Source organism: Lontra canadensis, unplaced genomic scaffold, assembly GCF_010015895.1.
Source record: "Lontra canadensis isolate GAN:19392208 unplaced genomic scaffold, GSC_riverotter_1.0 scaffold2, whole genome shotgun sequence".
Taxonomy (NCBI): domain Eukaryota; kingdom Metazoa; phylum Chordata; class Mammalia; order Carnivora; family Mustelidae; genus Lontra; species Lontra canadensis.
Genome location: NW_022630996.1, coordinates 5560090 through 5581211, shown reverse-complemented (window position 1 = coordinate 5581211; position 21122 = coordinate 5560090). Strand labels below are relative to the sequence as shown.

Here is a 21122-nt window from a genome sequence, read left to right as displayed (position 1 = left end):
TGGCAGTTTTCCTTCCATTTCTATTTTTTGGAACAGTTTCAGTAGAATAGGAATTAATTCTTCTTTAAATGTTTGGTAGAATTCCCCTGGGAAGCCGTCTGGCCCTGGGCTTTTGTTTGTTCAGAGATTTTTGATGACTGCTTCAATATCCCTACTGGTTATGGGTCTGTTCAGTTTTCTATTTCTTCCTGGTTCAGTTGTGGTAGCTTATATGTCTCTAGGAATGCATCCATTTCTTCCAGATTGTCAAATTTGTTGGCGTAGAGTTGCTCATAGTATGTTCTTATAATTGCTTGTATTTCTTTGGTGTTCATTGTGATCTCTCCTCTTTCATTCATGGTTTTATTTATTTGGGTCCTTTCTCTTTTCTTTTTGATAAGTCTGGCCAGGGGTTTATCAATCTTATTAATTATTTCAAAGAACCAGCTCCTAGTTTTGTTGATTTGTTCTATTTTTTTTTTTTTGTTTCTATTTCATTGATTTCTGCTCTGATCTTTATGATTTCTCATCTCCTGCTGGTTTTAGGCTTTCTTTGTTGTTCTTTCTCCAGCTCCTTTAGGTGTAGGGTTAGGTCTTGTATTTGATACCTTTCTTGTTTCTTGAGAAAGGCTTGTATCACTATATATTTTCCTCTCAGGACTGCCTTTGCTGTGTCCCACAGATTTTGAACCGTTGTGTTTTCATTATCATTTGTTTCCATGAATTTTTAAATTCTTCTTTAATTTCCTGGTTAACCCATTTATTCTTTAGAAGGATGCTGTTTATTCTCCATGTATTTGGGTTCTTTCCAAATTTCCTCTTGTGATTGAGTTCTAGCTTCAGAGCATTGTGGTCTGAAAATATGCAGGGAATGATCCCAATCTTTTGATACCAGTTGAAACCTGATTTATGACCCGGGATGTGATCTATTCTGGAGAATGTTCCATGTGCACTAGAGAAGAATGTGTATTCTGTTGCTTTGGGATGGAATGTTCTGAATATATCTGTGATGTCCATCTGGTCCAGTGTGTCGTTTAAGGCCTTTATTTCCTTGTAGATCTTTTGCTTGGATGATCTGTCCATTTCAGTGAGGGGAGTGTTAAAGTCCCCTACTAATATTGTATTATTGTCGATGTGTTTCTTTGATTTTGTTATTAATTGGGTTATATAGTTGGCTGCTCCCATGTTAGGGGCATAGATATTTAAAATTGTTAGATCTTCTTGTTGGACAGACCCTTTGAGTATGATAGAGTGTCCTCTTCATCTCTTATTATAGTCTTTGGCTTAAAATCTAATTGATCTAAGGATTGCCACCCCAGCTTTCTTCTGATGTCCATTACCATGGTACATTGTTTTCCACCCCATCACTTTAAATCTGGAGGTGTCTTCAGGTCTAAAATGAGTTTCTTGTAGTCAGCATATTGATGGGTTTTGTTTTTTTATCCATTCTGATACCCTGTGTCTTTTGATTGGGGCATTTAGGCCATTTACCTCAGGGTAACTATTGAGAGATATGAATTTAGTGCTATTGTATTGCCTGTAAGGTGACTGTGTTACTGTATATTGTCTCTGTTCCTTTCTGATCTACTACTTATAGGGTCTCTCTTTGCTTAGAGGACCCCTTTCAATATTTCCTGTAGAGCTGGTTTGGTATTTGCAAATTCTTTCAGTTTTTGTTTGTCCTGGAAGCTTTCTATTTTCAGTGATAGCCTAGCTGGATATAGTATTCTTGGCTGCATGTTTTTGTCATTTAGTGCTCTGAATATATCATGCCAGTTCTTTCTGGCCTGCCAGGTCTCTATGGATAAGTCTGCTGCCAGTCTAATATTTTTGCCATGGTATGTTACAGACTTCTTTTCCTGGGCTGCTTTCAGGATTTTCTCTTTGTCGCTAAGATTTGTAAATTTTACTATTAGATGACGGAGTGTGGACCTATTCTTATTGGTTTTGAGGGGGATTCTCTGCACCTCCTGGATTTTGATGCTTGTTCCCTTTGCCATATTGGGGAAATTCTCTCCAATAATTCTCTCCAATATACCTTCTGCTCCCCTCTCTTTTCTTCTTCTGGAATCCCAGTTATTCTAATGTTGTTTTCTTATGGTGTCACTTATCTCTCAAATTCTCGCCTCATGGTCCAGTATTTGTTTGTCTCTCTTTTGCTCAGCTTCTTTATTCTCCGTCATTTGGTCTTCTATATCACTAATTCTTTCTTCTGCCTCTTTTATCCTAGCAGTAAGAACGTCCATTTTTGATTGCATCTCATTAATAGCTTTTTAAATTTCAACTTGGTTAGATTTTAGTTCTTTTATTTCTCCAGAAAGGGCTTTTATCTCTCCAGAGAGGGTTTCTCTAATATCTTCCATGCCTTTTTTGAGCCTGGCTAAAACCTTGAGAATCGTCATTCTGAATGCTAGATCTGACATATTACCAATGTCCATATTGATTACATCCCTAGCCTTTGGTACTGCCTCTTGTTTTTTTTTTTTTGTCATGAGTTTTTCTGCCTTTTCATTTTGTCCAGATAAGAATATATGAAGGAACAAATAAAATACTAAAAGGGTGGCAAAGACCTCAGGAAAATGTGCTTTAACCAAATCAGAAGAGACCCCAAATTGTGGGAGGGAGAAAGGGGATAAAAAGAAGTTCAGAAAAAAAAATTAAAAAAAAAAAGAAAGAAAACAAATGAAGAAAAAATATAAAAAAGAAAAAAATATATATATTAGATTGGTGATGAGAACAGGGTCACCCACTTAATTTTGGGAGTATTTTTGTCTTTTAGAAGAAACTACCTCCCCAAATTTTAAAGAATGAAAAACATATATGGGTAAACATGATGAAGGTATGGAATATGCCTATAAGGTGAAAAAATTTTTTTTTAAATTTCTAAAAAAGGAGTTGATAAAGTAAGTTGGTTGGGAGAATAAAGAAAAAGAAAGTGGAGAGAATTTGCTCAGGCTGGAGACTAGAATAAGCCTGGAGCTAGATTTACAGTATATTTTGATCTATTAGAAGAGGTTGTACCCCAAATTTTTTAGAAGAAAATACCCTATGTGTATACAAAAAATAAAGTTAGATACAATGAAGGATAAAATAAGACTATAATAATGAAGGTTCAAAAAACATTATTATTTTTAATGAAAGGTATAGTTAAGATAAAACTAGTTAAAAATGTTAAAAGAGGAAAAGGTAAAAGTTAAAAAAAGATTTAGCAGAAGAAAAAAATAAAATTAAAAAAATTAATTAACTGCAAGTCTAAAGAATCATGGGGAGAAGGACATGAGTTCTGTGCTTTGCTTTCTCCTCCTCTGGAATTCCACTGTTCTCCTTGGTAAGTGAACTTGGTCCTGGCTGGATTTCTTGTTGATCTTCTGGGGAGGGGCCTGTTGTAGTGATTCTCAAGTGTCTTTGCCCAAGGTGGAATTGCACTGCATTTACCAGGGGCTGGGCTGAGTAATCTGCTTGGGTTCGCTTTCGGGAGCTTTTGTTCCCTGAACACTTTCCGTAGAGTTCCGGAGGACGGGAATGAAGATGGCGGCCTCCCAGTCTCCGGCCTGGAGGAGCTGAGAGCTCGGGGCCCCACTCCTCAGTGTGCCCTCAGAGAAAAGCGCTCAATCACTCCCATCTCCCTGGCCTCCAGCCGCACTCTGAGCTCACCCAGCCTGTGCCCAGTTCAAGGTAACCCTGAGTTGAGAGGTCACTCCTCGGCTCTGTCTCTGTAGCTGGCTTCCCTGCTCTAATACCTGCTAGCTCTGTGACACTCAGACACCCCCTATCCTTCTGCGACCCCGGGGGACTTGGGGCCATGCTGACCCTGCGTGGGCTTTACCCCAGTTTAGCCTCTGGAGTGATGTCCCTCAGTGGAGCAGACTTTTAAAAGTCCTGATTTTGTGTCCGTTGCTCCGCCACTTGCTGGGAGCCGGCGCCTCCCCCTGCGGTCTATCTTCCCGTCGCTTTGGAGTCACTTCTCCGCCGGTCCTACCTTTCAGAAAGTGGTCAATTTTCTGTTCCTAGAATTGTTGCTCTTCTTGTCTTTGACCTTCTGTTGGATTTGTAGGTGTTCACAATGGTTTGATAAGCTATCAATAACCAACATCTGATCTTATTGATTTGCCTTATTGCTTTTCTATCCCTTATTTTATTTATCTTTTCTTGAATTTTTATTTCTTTATTCTAGTTTTGGTTTTAGTTTCTCTTCTTTTCCTAATGCCATAATGTGTAAAATACTCATTTGAGATCTTTATGCTTTTTAAAAATAGGTATTTACAGGTATCAAGTTCCCTCTTAGCACTAGCTTTGCTGCATCCCATAAATTTTAGTATGTTGTATTTTTATTTTCATTTATTTCTTAGTATATTCTAATTTATTCTTTGACTCATTGGTTAAGAGTATGCTGTTTAATTTACATATATTTATGAATTTAATGGTTTTCTTTCTGTTTTGATTTTTAGTTTTGTTGATTATAGTCAGAAAAAAAATGCTTTGTATGATTACAGTCTTTGTAACCCTATTGAGACTTCTGGCCTAACATATGACTTATCTTGGAAAATGTTCTATGTGCATTTGAGAAGAATGTGTACTATTCTTTTATTGGGTAGTGTGACCTGTTAGACCTTGTAAGTTTATTCTGTTTTTCAAGTTATTTCCTTACTGTCTTCTGTTTAGATGTTTTATTGAAAGTGGGGTATTGAAGTTCTTCCTTCAGTTCTGTTAATATTTCTTACGTGTATTGTGGGGCTCTATTTTTTGGAACATATATTATTATAATCATAATGTTTTTTGATGAATTGATCTTTTTATTAATATATAATGTCTTTTGTCTCTTTTAACAGTTTTTGACTCAAAATCTATATTGTCTGACATTACTATAGTCACTTTGGCTCTCTTTTTTTGGTACTTGTATGGAATATCTTCTTCTATCTGTTCATTCCCAACCTATTTGTGTCTTTTGATGTAAAATGACTTTCATGTAGATAGCATGAATAGTTGGCTCATTTAAAAAAAAAAACTCATCCTGCCAATGTCTGCATTTTGACTGAAGAGTTTAAACCATTTACATTTAAAGTAGCTGATAAGGAAGGACTGACTTCTGCCATTTTGCTCACATCATTGCTCATCTCTGGTGTGTTGGTTTTTGATATGTATCTTGGAACTATTTGTGGTGTCTTCCACTTGGGGATACGTAGGCTCTGTAGGGCCAAATCAGGGAGATGCACAGGAAGAGATCAGGGGCTGGTTTCAACTGTTTTTTGGTAACAAGGACTTGGGACTTGGGAGGAAGGCTGCCAAGGGGCTGAGAAACTCCTGACAAGGGAGATTTCAAGTTAGGCCATTAAAGAAAAAGAAAGTTTCAAAAGTTCTAAAATTGAATTAGCCTCAGGGGAGAAGGGCTGAAAGTTTTTCTGGCTTTCCCTTGACTGCATCCCTAGGGTTTCTCTGAAGTTGAACAGATTTAGTTCCTCAGTGTAAAACTCTCCTTGGGGACAATGAAGAGAAGAAAAGAAGGAGAAGAAAAGTCAGAGGGAGAGATAATTGGGCTTCCACAACACTGTTATTACTGGACTTTCCCCTAAGTACTCATATGAAAACAGTTTTCTGTTGCATTGAGAGTGAGGACAGCAGTAGCTTGCTCTGGCCCACAGAGCGTGCTCAGCACTAGTCAGGCAGGAAATAGCTTGGGCTGATCCCCGGAGAGCTGTAGAACATTCGAGTTTAGTCTCTTTCTTTGGAGGTGAGTGTCTGTCAGGGTTCCCCTTTATGAAGGAGAGGATAAGAGGGGATTGGCATGGGAAGTTCTGGGCCTGGCTGCTCTCTAGAATAAGGACACCTACAGCCTGAAGAGTGGTGAAGGGGACAGCAGAGTGGATGGGCTCATCTTCAAATCTGCCCTGAACAGCAGAGAGCAAATTCAACTCTTCCCTGACTCAATGCTGGGCATAGGTACAGACCCTTGCTCTTGTCAGGACACTCCTCTATCCTTTCCTTGCATCTGGTCCCAGCTAAACAAAAATTATGAAAGGAGACCACTGAGCGAGGGAATGAGAATATGAGAGCGAGAGCACGAGGATGTGAGAGTGAGAGCATGAGGTTGGAGAGTGAGAGAGTACATCTCTCCTAGTAAGTCTGTCCTTGATCCTGGCTACCCAGTTGTCATCTCCTAAAGGATCTCTGCAGAGAGGGCTGCATATCAACAGGGCAGCATTTTAGTGAAGACTGAAGGGAGAAGAAGCAGAATTTCCTTCAAAAATTGGCCATAGCCAGGATTGGATAAGCTTTGTTCACAGATTTATCCCTTAATTGATTGACTAATTAATTCATTCATTTAAAAATATTAACCGAGTGTCAAACAGTAGGCATGACAAAGTTTCTGCTTTCATGGTTGCTTACATTGTAAAATAGGAGACAGAAAATAAACAAAAAGTAAAAACACAATTTTAGTAAGGAGAGCAAAGATGAATAGATCCTGGTGAGCTGATAGAGAGTAAAAGCTGGACTGTATTCTTTTAGAAAGGATCATGTGGAAAGACTCCCTGGATTTAAGCCTTTGAGCAAAGACCTGAAGGAAGTGAAGGATGGATCCCAGAAACCCTAAGGAGTTTAGGTCCTTTGGTCTATTTTATTTTAGTGACAGCTAAATCTTTTTCAAATGATTTTGGAGGAAAAATCTATTTGTTGGCTCTGGGGAGACTCTCCTTACTTTCTGTTAGATAGATCCCTACATTTATATGTAGGTCTTGGGCCGAGTCCAGAGATCACATTTGGTGGCTTTGATACTCTGCTGGATCCAGGGTTTTGAGCTCTCACAAAAGGGTGATGTTGAAATTGGACCTTTAGCTTCTTGTCTGCCAGTCCCAACATGATGTAGTGTGGGACAAGTGGAAGTTTAGGATGGCAGTTCCACCTGTGCCCTCCTCTAGTCCCTCCTCTGTCAGTCTGGTGGATTTTTGACATTAGGGTTAGGAGAATGAGGCCCCTGACTGACTAAGCCCAGGTGCTGGTTAGTCTGTCACCTATGAGAAGTCACATTTATGAGGGAGAAAAGCAGGGCACACATCCCCTCCCAAAAATAGGGAGGAAGAAAGTGGTAATTCACTCCAGCAGCTAGCTGACCTGAAATACTCAGTCCTTGCCCTCAAGATCTTACAGAAAGTCCTCAAAGAGTTGTCCATACCCATGCCTAGCTGTAACACAAATGATGACAGAGGGAAAAGAAAAGTTTTCAAATGGATGTAATGCAAATGGACCCTATGTCATGAAGAAACAAAGTAAAACATGTGCCAGCTCTGGGCAGGATTGGGCAGGAAGACTTTTCTACAGAATGTGATTCTGGAGCAGGATTCATAGAATATATTTGGTGGACCACATAGTTTAGGACATTCAAGATGGAAGGGATCTAGTGATAAAAAGGAATGCACTGGTCAGGAAGGTGACAGGGTGGCTAGTCACAGCACAGTGGAAGGCTGGAAGACCTGTGGATTGAGAGATGCAGGTGGTACACTGGGCAGGGGGCTAGCTGTCTTGCCTATGTGCCTATATGCCATTAGTAGCTGGGCTCATATTCTTGGCTAGATTTAATTTTCTTCATATATCATGATTATTCTAAAAACAATGAATACTGTTATGCTGAAAAGAAATAATAAATAAATAAATAAAATCTAAAAAAAAAAAAAAAGATTAGCAGTGATCATGTAAAGGGTACAATAGAACCTGAACCCTTCCTAGTCATGTTCTGGAGTCTGTGAACAGGAGGGGAATATTTTCTCTGCCTGAGTCTGTTTTTATTTTGGATCGGAAGCACTGTGATCTCTTTTATCCTCTTTAGATTTCACAAGGAACAACTGCTCAGAACTAAATGTTGGGGAATCACTCTAGTGCCACTGAATTCTATTTCTTAGGCTTCCCTGGCTCCCCAGAATTACTCCATACCTTATTTGCTACCTTCTTCCTCTTCTACTCAGTGACAGTCATGGGGAACATGCTCATCATTGTGATTGTCTGTGTTGATAAACATCTGCAGTCCCCCATGTATTTCTTCCTTGGCCACTTCTCTGTCCTAGAGATCCTGATCACATCAGTTGCTGTCCCCTTGATGCTCTGGGGGTTACTGCTCCCTGGGATGCAGGCAATGTCTTTGACAGCATGTAGTGCACAATTATACTTGTACCTTTCTTTGGGCACATCAGAATTTATATTAATGGGAGCAATGGCTGTGGACCGTTATGTGGCTGTCTCTAACCCCCTGAGGTACAACATCATTATGAACAGCCACACCTGCATCTGGGTGGTCATTGTGTCATGGGTGTTTGGGTTCCTATTTCAAATCTGGCCTGTCTGTGCCACATTTCAGCTTACCTTCTGCAAATCAAATGTGTTAGACCATTTTTTATGAGAACGAGGGCAACTGCTCAAACTATCCTGTGATGACAGCCTTTTCACAGAGTTTATTCTTTTTTTAATGGCTGTATTCATTATTGTTGGTTCTTTGATCCCTACAATCATCTCCTACACCTACATCATCTCCACCATCCTCAAGATCCCTTCAGGCTCTGGCCGAAGGAAAGCTTTCTCTACCTGTGCATCCCACTTCACCTTTGTTGTGATCGGCTGTGGCACCTGCTTGTTCCTGTATGTGAAACCCAAGCAAACACAGGCAGCTGAGTACAACAGGGTAGCATCACTGATGGTTTTAGTGGTGACCCCTTTTCTGAATCCATTCATCTTCACCCTCCGGAATGACAGATTTATAAAGGCCTTTCAAGATGTCATGAAACGCTGCCATCAACTCCTCAGGGGGTAGCTACGTCCTAAGGACAATCATGGACTCATCATCATGAACTGGAGTAATCTGAAAGCAATAATGCAATCTGAAATGATCATTTTCAACACCAAGTTGTTTGTGATGTACAAGGAAATTTTAAGACACTGATTGTGCTCTAATTTATAATCAGATGATTCCTGCATGGGAGATCTCATTATTTTTCAATCAGATATATTTGTTTATATACTCTTCTGTAGTTATAATACATCTTACAATATAAATTTAACAAATAAAAATATATAAAATATGTGATTTTTTTTTCTTTTTTAGAACACTCATCTCTTTTTTTTTGGCATTCTATGCAATCTTTATTTTTATAGTCTATTTTAAAATCTATGGTTTCTAATTGTTTTATTTTTATTTATTTCTTTGTTTCAAATTTTTATTTAAATTCTAATTCGTCAACATACATTATAATATTGGTTTCAGGGGTAGAATTTAGTGATTCATCACTTACATACAACACCCAGTGCTCATCACAAGTGCCTTCCTTAATGCCCATCACCCATTTAGCTCATCCCCTGCCCACCTCCCTCCGTCAACCCTCTGTTTGTTCTCTATAGTTAAGAATCTCTTATGGTTTGCTTCCCTCTCTCTTTTTTGCCTCCGTACCTTATGTTCATCTGTTTCATTCCTTAAATTCCACATATGAGTGAAATCATATGGTCTTTGTCTTTCTGTAGCTAACTACTTTGTTTAGCATAATACACTCTAGCTCCATCCACATCAGTGCAAATGGTAAGATTTCATTTTTTTTGATAGCTAAGTAATATTCCATTATATGTATATATACTCATATGTGTATTCCTTCCATATATATATGTGTGTGTATATCTATATCTATATCATCTATATCTATATCTATATCTATATCTGTATATATACCTTCCTCAAGGCCCCCTAGCTCCTGTGTCTCTCCCAGAGTTCCTGGCCAAGAGTAGACCAGATGGTTTGTTCTACCTCCCTGCATTAGCTCCCTCAGAACTCCTTTGCCTGCTTCTTGTGCACACCATGACATTTTTAACCTCTTCAAAAAATGTGCAGAATCCACATGAAACATATATATACACCAAATCTTCTTTATTCGTTCATCAGTCAGTGGACATTTGGGTTCCTTCCATAGTTTGGCTATTTTGATAATGCTGCTTATAAACATTGGGGTACATGTGCTTCTTCAAATCAGTATTTTTGTATCATCTGGGTAAATACCTAGTGATGCAATTGCTGGATCATAGGGTAATTCTATTTTTAACTTCCTGAGGAATTTCCGTACTGTTCTCTTTTTTTTTTTTTAAGATTTTTTTTTAATTTATTTATTTGACAGACAGAGATCACAAGCAGGCAGAGAGGCAGGCAAAGAGAGAGAGAGAGAGAGGAGGAAGCAGGCCCCCCTCAGAGCAGAGAGTCCTATGCGGGGCTCGATTCCAGGACCCCGGGATCATGACCTGAGCCGAAGGCAGAGGCTTAAACCACTGAGCCGCCCAGGCACCCCTCCGTACCGTTTTCAACAGTGGCTGTACCAGTTTGCATTCCCACCAACAGTGCCAATGTGTTCCTTTTTCTTCACATCCTCGCCAACATCTGTTGTTTCCTGTGTTGTTAATTTTAGCCACTCTGACAGGTGTGAGGTGGTATCTTATTATGGTTTTGATTTGTATTTCCCTGTATTTGTATTTCCCTGATGATGAATGATGTTGAGCATCTTTTCATGTGTCTGTTAGCCATCTGGATGTCTTTTTTTTTTTTTTTAATTTATTTATTTGACAGGCAGAGATCACAAGTAGGCAGAGAGGCTGAGAGAGAGAGAGAGGAGGAAGCAGGCTCCCCGCCGAGCAGAGAGCCCAGTGCAGGGCTCGATCCCAGGACGCTGGGATCATGACCTGAGCCAAAGGCAGAGGCCTTAACCCACTGAGCCACCCAGGCGCCCCCATCTGGATGTCTTTTTTGAAAAAATATCTGTTCATGTCTTCTGCACATTTCTTTACTGGATTATTTATTTTTCTGGGTGTTGAGTTTGATAAGTTCTTCATAGATTTTGGATAGTACCCTTTATCACATATGTTGCTTGCAAGTATCTTCTCCCATTTTGTAGGCTGCTTTTAGTTTTGTTGATTTTTTCCTTTGCTATGCAGAAGCTTTTTATATTGATGAAGATCCAGTAGTTCATTTTTGCTTTTGTTTCCCTTGCCTCTGGCAATATGTCTAGTAAGAAGCAATGGCTGAGGTCAAAAAGGTTGCTGCCTGTGTTCTCCTCTAGGATTTTGATGGTTTTCTATCCCACACTCAGGTCTTTCATCCATTTTGAATTTATTTTTGTGTATGGTGTAAGAAAGTGGTCCTGTTTTATTCTTCTGTGTGTTACTGTCCCGTTTTCCCAATACCACTTGTTGAAGAGACTGTCTTTTTTCCATTGGATATTCTTTTCTGCTTTGTCAAAGATTAGTTGTCTGTAAAGCTGAGGGTCCATTTCTAGGTTTTATTTTCTGTTCCATTGATCTCTATGTCTGTTTTTGTGCCAGTAGCATACTGTCTTGATGATTACAGCTTTGTAATAGCTTTATAATAGCTTAAAGTCGAGAATTATGATACCTCCATCTTCATTTTTCTTTTTCAGGATTGTTTAGCTATTCAGGGTCTTTTGTGGTTCTATACAAGCTTTAGGATTGTTTTTTCTAGCTCTGAAAAAATGCTGGTGTTATTTTGATAAGGATTGCTTTAAATGTATAGATTGCTCTGGGTAGTATGGACATTTTAACAGTATTTGTTCTTCTAATCTGTGAGCATGGAATGTTTTTCCATTTCTTTGTGTCCACTTCAATTTCTTTCATAAGTGTAGAACACTCAGCTCTTTCAATGGGAAAAGCAAGGAAGAGTATAATTCATTCTCTGGCAGTTGACCTCTGTGATTGTTTCTAGGTGCTGAGTCATCTTCCCATATGTTGTTCTGTGATTTCATGATTTTCTCACTCACTAAGGCACCCTTTATTTCTTCTGTGAGTGACCCCACATCCAGCTCAGCCTCCAATCTTTTCTTGAGGTTCATGACCCCCAGTTCCAACAGGGACACTACCTCCCTGTAGGTCTTCTTGACTGGCAGTTGTAAAAACAAACTCACTCCACTACCTTGCCTCCTTCCCAACCTCAGGGCCAGATGTTAATCCAGGAATGTCTCTGATTGGTGGACTTTCTCAGGGTGAGGAGGGAAGGTCTTGGAAAGAGGCATTTTCTTATGTGGCATGTCTCCCATTATCATGCCAGCCCCAAATGTGGGAGGGCAATGGGCTGAGTTCTAGGACCTGAACTGATGAGGGTGAGCTGACGTTACTGTGCTCGTGGGCTGAGGCAGGAGTGCAGGGAGGGCAGAAAAGAGGTAGATCCTGATTACTTCTCTCCACATTCCTCACGTTGTTTAATCCTGACACAGGGCATTCTATGTTCCTTCTCAGCTACATTTCTGGTGAGGTGGCAGCAAGAGGGGGACTAAGGAATAGTGTTGGGAGTGAGGTTCTGTCAGCTAGGTCTTTACATGGTTATGAATTCTACTTCATACTCTGCCTTACTGAGTCAAAAATAAAAGAAATCGTCCTGTTTCTAATTGCCAAAACCAGTTGCTTGTTTCTACAAATATCTCTCTGTAGCAGGGGAGATATTTTAGCAGAATAATCTTCTGTAAGTCTGGACAGTCTGTAAGGTTTCCTTAGAGCTGAGTAGAGCAAATGGGGGAATAATTGGGGTGCAGCAACAGAGCTTCACATTTCTTATCCAGAGACCTTGGCTACTTTTGTAGGGATGTAGAGATCATCTAAATATTGTAGATATCCATCTTTAATTATCTGATAGGTATGTTGGAAATACCTTTTGTCAATCTGGGTTTTATCTTTTCACTTTTTTAACTGAAATCTTATGTCATGCAAAAGTTAATTTTGCTGTTGTCAAATTTAATTTTTTTCTGTAATTTATATTTATATATATTGCTTTAAGAGTCCCTTTCCATTCAAAGGACTTAATAGTCACAGCTACAGACTCTGACAATGTAGATATAGTACAACTATTTTTAAAATAAGAAATGGGGGGTGCCTGGGTGGCTCAGTGGGTTAAAGCCACTGCTTTCGGCTCAGGTCGTGATCCCAGGGTTCTGGAATCGAGTCCCACGTCGGGCTCTCTTCTCAGTGGGGAGCCTGCTTCCCCCACCCCCTCCACCTGCCTCTCTGCCTACTTATGATCTCTGTCTGTCAAATAAATAAATAAAATCTTTAAAAAAATAAAATAAGAAATGGGAAGAGCATATGCAAAGGTTTTATTTTTTTAAGATTTTATTTATTTGTTTGACAGAGAGAGAGAGAGAGATCACAAGTAGGCAGAAAGGCAGGCACAGAGAGAGGGGGAAGCAGACTCCCCACTGAGCAGAAAGCCCAATGCGGGGCTCATTCCCAAGACCCTGAGATCATGACCTGAGCCGAAGGCAGAGGCTTAACCCACTGAGCCACCCAGGCACCCCCAAAGTTCTTTTTTAAGATTATTTGTTTATTTATTTATTTATTTATTTCTCAGAGAGAGAGAGAGAGAGAGAGAGAGAGAACACAAGTGCGGGGAGAAGCAAGCAGAGGGAGAAGCAGTCAGAGGGAGAAGCAGGCTCCCTGCTGAGCAAAGAGCCCAATGTGGGACTTGATCTCAGGACCCTAGGATCATGACCTGAGCTGAAGGCAGACACTTAATCAACTGAGCTGAAGGCAGACACTTAATCAACTTTGAGGTTTCCTTCAAAGTTTTTTTTTTTTTTTGAACAGTTTTCAGTAATCATACTGGTAGAGAAAGTATTAGCAGAATCATTCTAGGACTGTTGTATGTGTAATGTAAGTAAGATAAAGGCGATGAATAATTATGCAATATTCTAGTTCCAAAAAATAATATAGAAAAGGTTAGGTAAAGCCTCCAGGGTCTTGACTTTAAATTGTACATATCAAGGTAGACTCATTTTATATAAATAGGCACAGTTTTATATATGCGTATGCTGAGATTATGGTTTTGAAATACTGTTTCCCAATATGAGTAACTAGGACTTCTTGGAGAAAGAGCTCCTTCCTGGTCTGGGGCAAGAAATCTATAAGATGAGCTTGGAATATCTTAACATACTGGATAGAAGAGATTACTAGGGTTATGTTAAAAGGTGTCAGGAGCTGACTGGAGGAGACTTATACTGGCCAAGATGAGAGAAGGAATACTTCAAAAATATATAATAATTGTAACCATTGGAAATCCATCAAATATATTTAAATCCATGAGTTCAAATGGTATTTAAAAAGCAGCCACCTTCAAAAGATTACATTCATTATTTATCAGACCCAAGTCTGATCAAGGCACTGTGACCACCTACTAAGTTACAGAAAGATATATGCAGAGACCAGAAAGACATGTTTAACTGTGCCATGTGGATGGAATCATAATGTAGATGGTGGGAAACTCTACGGTAAGAAAACCTGATTATTCAACAAATAAACTAGAAGAAAATTAATGAGCTGTAGGGAGAATCTGTAGATTAAGCTAGACTTAAAAACATATCAAATAAAAAGATGTAGAATGCTAACATTTGTTATTAGGTAAATGTAAATTAAAACAACAGTCAGGCAGTGCCTGGGTGGCTTGGTTGGTTGAGTCTCTGCCTTTGGTTCTGGTTGAGCCTTTGCCTTTGGCTTGGGTCATGATCTCAGGGTCCTGGGATGGAGCCCCACATCAGGCTCACTGCTCAGTGGGGAGTCTTCTCCCTCTCCCTCGCCCCTACTCATGCTCTTTCTTGCTATCTCTCTCAAATAAATAAATAAAATCTTAAAAAAACCCACAGCAATCGGATACCACTATATACCTACTAGAATAGCTAAAATTGTAAAAAACTGACATTATCACATCCTGGAAAGGCTATAGATCATCAGAAATGTTTTTCATTTCTGCTTGGAATGCAGAATATTATAACCACTTTGGAAGGCAGCTTGGCAATTTCTTATAAAGTTAAATATAGACTTAGCGTACAGCCCAGAAACTGTGCTTCTGAAATGAATGGAAAATTTACTACCGTATAAAAACAGGCATGTAAATGTTTATAGAAACTTTATTCATAATTGGAAATATCCAAAATATTCTTTGGTAGGTGAATGGGTGAAGAAACTACAATCTATACATAGAATGTGAATACTATTCAGCAATAAAAAGAGATGAGCTAATAACTCACATAATTACATGAAAAAAAATCTCAAATGCATTTTGCCAAGTGAAAGAGGCCAGAACAAAAGGCTACATACTGTACGATTCAATTCTAATGATATTTTGCAATAAAAAAAAAACAAAAACAAAAAACTAATAGGGATGGAAAACAGGTAAGTGGATACCTATCTCTTTAGGATAAGTAAGGGGACAATGTTTGACTAGGGAAGTATAGGGTGTTTTGGGGCAATGGAACTAATCTGTTTGTCACTATAATGGTGGATACATTATGTATTTGCTAAACTCATAGGACTTTGCAATATAAAAATTGAAGCTTAAAGTATATAAATTGAAAAAAAAATCAACCAGGAGTTTGGGGGAATCCCAGGATAAGATACAGACAAAAGAACTTACTGTGTTATGAATGTATGATACGGGCTCCCTGGAGAGGTTGGTTGAAAAGGACCTAAGAAACTTTGGATATCAGCATAGTTCTCAGCAAGTCCTGTGCAATTTTGGAAAACAGTATTTTGCCTAAAAACTGAAAGGCTAAAGACAAAAGAGCTATATATAATCACTGTACTCTAATTGGCAAAGTTGCTTTTGTGAAATAAATCTCCACATGAATTAACCATAATTAAGACTCTTTTACAAATATGAAACAACACTGGAAATCAGAAAACTTAAAAAAAAACTCAGAATACAAGTGTGCAGGGAAACAGGTGTGAAAAAAATGTTAAGTAAATTCAGTAAATTGAAAAAACAGTCAAAATAATCTCAAGCAAGGAATATTGTTATGCTGAAAATTAAAAATAAAATAAAATAAAAAAATTTAAAAAAAGAATGAAATGGGAGTACTTCTACACTTTCAACTGGAAAATTTATTCCAGAAATTATATCATTTTAGGTATTTTTTTAGTAAATACTTCATAGGTGAAGTCAACAATCCCTAGAGGTTATTTGTTGTTGCCATTGTTTTTGTTTGTTTTGTTTTGTTTTTGAAAGGTCTTTAATTATAGTTATAAGGGCTATTCTAGTTATCATTTTTGTCTTAAGGGAACTTTGAGAATTTGTATTTCCCAAATAATTGGCTCCTTTTATATAACTTACTTAATCTAGGAAATAAAGTATTTTATAACAAAAAAATAATCTCAAGCAAGGGCCATATTATAGGGTCCTTAAGGAGGACTATATTTTGTGAAAATTTAATAAGTGACACTGAGAAGAGAATGAAAACAGCCAAAAAACCCTAAAATGAAAAGCTAGAAATGATCAGAGGAAATATGATCGATTAAAAGAAATTAAAACACAAAATAAACAAAGACAATGCATGAACCTTGACAGATCTTTGATTTTTTAAAAAAGCTATAAATGTATTTGGGAAAAATTTTGGAAAATTTGAATATGGACTATACATTTTCTATGACTGGAGTAATGTTAGTTTTCTCATGTGTGATTATGCTATTCTTGTTACGTGGGAGGATGTCCTTACTCAACATAAAGTGTCATCTCAGTACCAGGAACATAGTAGATATCTTTACTAATCAGGATGCAGATGAGTGAATATGGGAAGCATGGTGATCACAGGACTAACCCCCTGAAAGCCATTTTAGGTGACTTTTGCAGAGGAGTAGTGAATAGATCACATAATTAGTCTCTGCACTGTGCTCACCGTCAGTCAGTCAGATAAAGAACTGAAAAACCAACTCAGATCTTTGGATTTCAAGATACACCGTAAAACTAACCTAAGGACTCCATTTGCCATCTGCTAGATGCCTCGTCACAAACCCCGTTCTGGAGTTTCTCATGGTACGTTACCTACACCCATGGTCCCTGACAAATCAAGAGCTAGTGTAAGAGGACTGGAGAATCTAAGGGTCAGTCTCAACAGGACAGATGTTCTCCCAATTTTTAAGACACCCTTTCTTCTTATTCATGAGATTATGGAAGCCGAATGATTTGGTATAGCTTACCTGACAAGTTAATACAAAACTCAGGTTAAGATTCCCGAGGTTCTAACTCTCAGACTCTATCTCCCAAAATGGGATCTGAAAGAGTAGTGACCAAGGAAAAAGGCTTTCAGAAATTAATGGCAAATACTTCATTAAATATCCTTTAGAGGATCCTTCATCCTTAAGATTAGGAAATTACCTGCCTAATAATGCCCTGATAAATTTCATTTTGTAAATAATCTGATTTTCTAATTTAAATTTAATTAGCCAACATATAGTACATCATTAGTTTTTGATATAATGAAACCCAAGACAGAGTTGGTCCTGTGTGATGCTGCTAAGGATGGGGTAGTTACTTTATCCTAAACCAAGTTCCCGAAAATCAGAAGCCAACAACTTCATCACTTCAGAAGGGGAGAGTAAGAAAAAAAAAGATGTTTTTGTGCTTGATTTATGATGAGAGGAGGGGCATTATTAAGAGGTTGGAGAGTTACAGCAGAGAGTCTCCGAAGAGAAAATTCTGAGTGATTGTGTGCCCTGATATATTACTAGGAGCTGAGTGAAGGTGAATGCCATCTAGCAAGGACATAATTGCTTCCTTACAAAGTTTCAAGAGAGGAAATAATTAGTCCCTTGTGAGTCAGTGCAAAGAAACTTTTCAGGTGGAGAAAAATGTTTTTCCTAGTTTAAAGATGATTTAAAACACTCACAGTTACTCAAAGACGGAGAGCTTTCTACCTAGTGTCCAGTGGCATTTGGAGAAGACCCTTAATTAAGGATTAAACAATATGTTAACTAGACATTGACATCCATAACTCGTGTTTCTGTGATGTACTCATGTGTACGCATTCATGCAAGTGTGTTCGCACACCTCAGTGTAACCCATCTCTCCACCTCCAGCGCAACACCAGCTGATCCGACTGTAGCCCTGTACGGTAGGTCTGTGTTACAGATTGTGAGGGATGCTTCTTCTCCAATTACAGTGTCTGTGGCATTGACGTCACAAGTGATCTAGCTTGCTTCCTTGTGCTATTTAGGGCCCATTCATAACTATTCCTTTTTCTATTTTTCTAATCCTGACCTTTTTGCCATCTAGACCAAGGAAACAGGATGTTTTTCAAGGCTCTGTGACCTGAACTATTCATACAACAGTCCTCCCTATGATTCCCTAAGCGTAAGAGAGAGCTCAGAGAAGGCACCTCTCTCTCTTTTTAAGAAAGATTTATTTACTTATTTCAGAGAGAGGGAGGGAGCGAGTAAGGGGAGGGGCAGAGAGAGAGAATCTCAAGCATCTCTGCTGAGTGCAGAGCCCAACGCCAAGCACAACCCTGAGATAAAATCAAGAGTTGGATGCTCAAGCAACTGAGCCACCCAGGTGCCCCAGAGAAAGCATCTCTCTTAAATCTGCCCTTTCTTAAGCTCTTCCCTTTCCCTCCTCACCAAAACTAATTCGTTCTCCTTCTGGTCGAGAATGGAGTGCATTCACTCTATATGATTGCCCTAGTAACTCTTATGGGCCCTGAGATGGGCCAAAAGATACGGATAAAGCATCAGGGAGGATCAAGATTCCTGACAAGCAGACAGCTGTCTCTTCCCCTAACATGCTACAGTTGAGTTCCAGGGACAAGAAGAAATAAGCAGCCTGACTTTCTATTTATGATCAACTGATCATTAATTTCCACTTGCTCCTCCAGCCATAATAAGAGGCACTATAAGAATACAAAAGGAGGGTGCCTGGGTGGCTCAGTGGGTTAAACCTCTGCCTTCGGCTCAGGTCATGGTCTCAGGGTCCTGGGATCGAGCCCCGCATTGGGCTCTGTTCAGCAAGGAGTCTGCTCCCCACCCCCCCCTCTGCCTGCCTCTCTGCCTACTTGTGATCTCTGTCAAATAAATAAATAAAATCTTAAAAAAAAAGAATACAAAAGGAGTTAAATAACAAGAACAGAGAATGGGGAAAATGGTACAACAGATGATATTTTGCAGTTTATTTTTGATGTGGGAAAGCAGAGTCTCCAAGATAATAAGATGATGCAATGCAAATGAAATTTCTGCTAAGGGAAAATGAAAAAAACAAAAACAAACAAAAAACCCCCAAAAAACCCAAACAACCCAGTAATTGCATTTACTTCACAGAACTGTTAAAAGCTTCAGCACATGGAAGCATCAGCTACCATTGAAGGTGAGGGGAAGGTTTAGGGGTTAAAATGGGAGCAGTGGTTAAAAGTTGGTATACACAGCAATTGGGTACTGAGAGTCCCTTGTATTTTCTGAGTCGCCAAGGAAATATCTGTTTCACAGGTAGGGTGCTGGTTATCTCACTTTGCCAAGGTCTGTCTCAGTTTTAAAAAACAGAAATTCCCACATCCTGGAAACTCCCTCTGTCCACCGTCCAGCCAGGGCACTTGTTCACGCTGTCGACATTTCACCCACCCACCACAACAGCTCGAAGAGACAAGACTTTATTCTCATTAAAAAGAATTAAACTTGGAAAGTTCTAGATTTTAGAACTATAGATATAACATTTAGAGCTTAAAACAAATGACCTTGCAAGTGCTGCAGATAATGATTTTGAAGTTATAAATAAAATTTTGCTAACAGATGAATTTACAAATACAGAATCTGAATAGGGATGAATGACTGTATCATTCTCTCTTTTTTAATTTTTATTTTGAATTTTGAGTTTATTTAGAGGCCAGGGACCCATGTATTCTTCCCTTTCATCACTGCAATCATATATGCAAAATTACACATTGTTCTAGCATTATCACAACAAACCATAAGTTTTTCCCTACTCTTCATTTTCATAACGTATTCTTTTAATAAATACCTACTATATGATAGGCACTAATGTGAAAGCTACAGATTGAATAATATTTCATAAGTAGTTGTATAATGTGGTTTATTCAACTTCCACTAAGAATGGACATTTACTTCTTTTCCAATTTTTCCTTTTACAGATTAAAAAAAAGATCAAGAAAGAACTATTATTCTCTTACTGATGGATTTTTGTTTTGTATCAGTTTCTATAATGAGCTAAACCACTGTGAACATTCTAATGGGAGTCTTTGTGAGGACACATGTTGTCATTTTTCTTGGGTGCATACCTGGGAGTGTAATTGCTACAGCAGAGGGGAAGTGTATACTTAGTTCTGAAGTTTCACTTGTGGTGAGCACAGCATGATGAGTAGAGAAGTTGAATCAGTACACCTAAAGTTAATGTAACATGATGTGTCAACTATACACACAAAAAAATTTTAAACTGACAACACTTTTTCCAATGGGTTTTACTAGTTTTCATTTTTTCCCATGGCTACTGAGCTACTGTGGCTTTAAACAACACTGGGAGGATATCTTAGAGTAACCCAAGTAGAGAAGCTGGTTGGGCTTAAGGATTTTGAGGGAAAGAGTCCGCTCTCCTCGGATTTCCTCATTTGCCAGTGACCTTCCTTCACTGTTCCCCAACAGTCTGTACATGAGCCCACACAACCGCTCAGAAGCTAACAGGCACATAGTGGGATGGAGGTGTCATGGGCAGCCATCAGTGCACTCCCCATGGGAGTGAACAGCCTCTGTTATGGGCCCTTATTTCACAGTGTAATTACTGACTCCTGATATGTCAGTGCATTTCTGGGATCTGCACAGGGTTAACACTGAAGTTATTTCAGTGAGCCTCAAATTTCTTAAGATTTATTTATTTGAGAGAGAGAGAGAGAGAGTATGCCCAGGTGGGGAGCAGAGGGAGAGAATCTCAAATAGACTCCCTACTGAACATAGAGCCCAACATGGGGCTCTATCTCATGACCCCAAGATCATGACTTGAGCCAAAACCAATAGTGGGATGCTCAACTGACTGAGTGACCCAGGTACCCCTGGGCCTCATTTCAAGAGATTTTGACTGATAGATTTTTTTTTTGAGGATGATTTGATAACAGCTATTAAATTTAATATAGTAATTTAGGAAGTTATAGCTGTACAAATGTACAGGATTACATGTGAAGATTTTTATAGTAGCAGCTTTTTTCTTTACTGGTGAAGAACTGGAAGAGTCAGCCACTTAACATGTGAGAGTATATTATTGCTAATATGCAAAGGCTTAATGTATGCACACACATGCATATAACAAAAAAAGTAGCAGGACAATAGACTTACTAAAATAGCAAATAAAGACCATATATAGATAA

The 21122-nt window shown here is 38.7% G+C and overlaps 1 pseudogene; it reads left to right on the top strand.

Moving 5' to 3' along the window:
- Positions 1–7799: 7799 nt before the first annotated feature.
- Positions 7800–8773, top strand: LOC116872939 (annotated as a pseudogene).
- The last annotated feature ends 12349 nt before the right edge of the window (positions 8774–21122 follow it).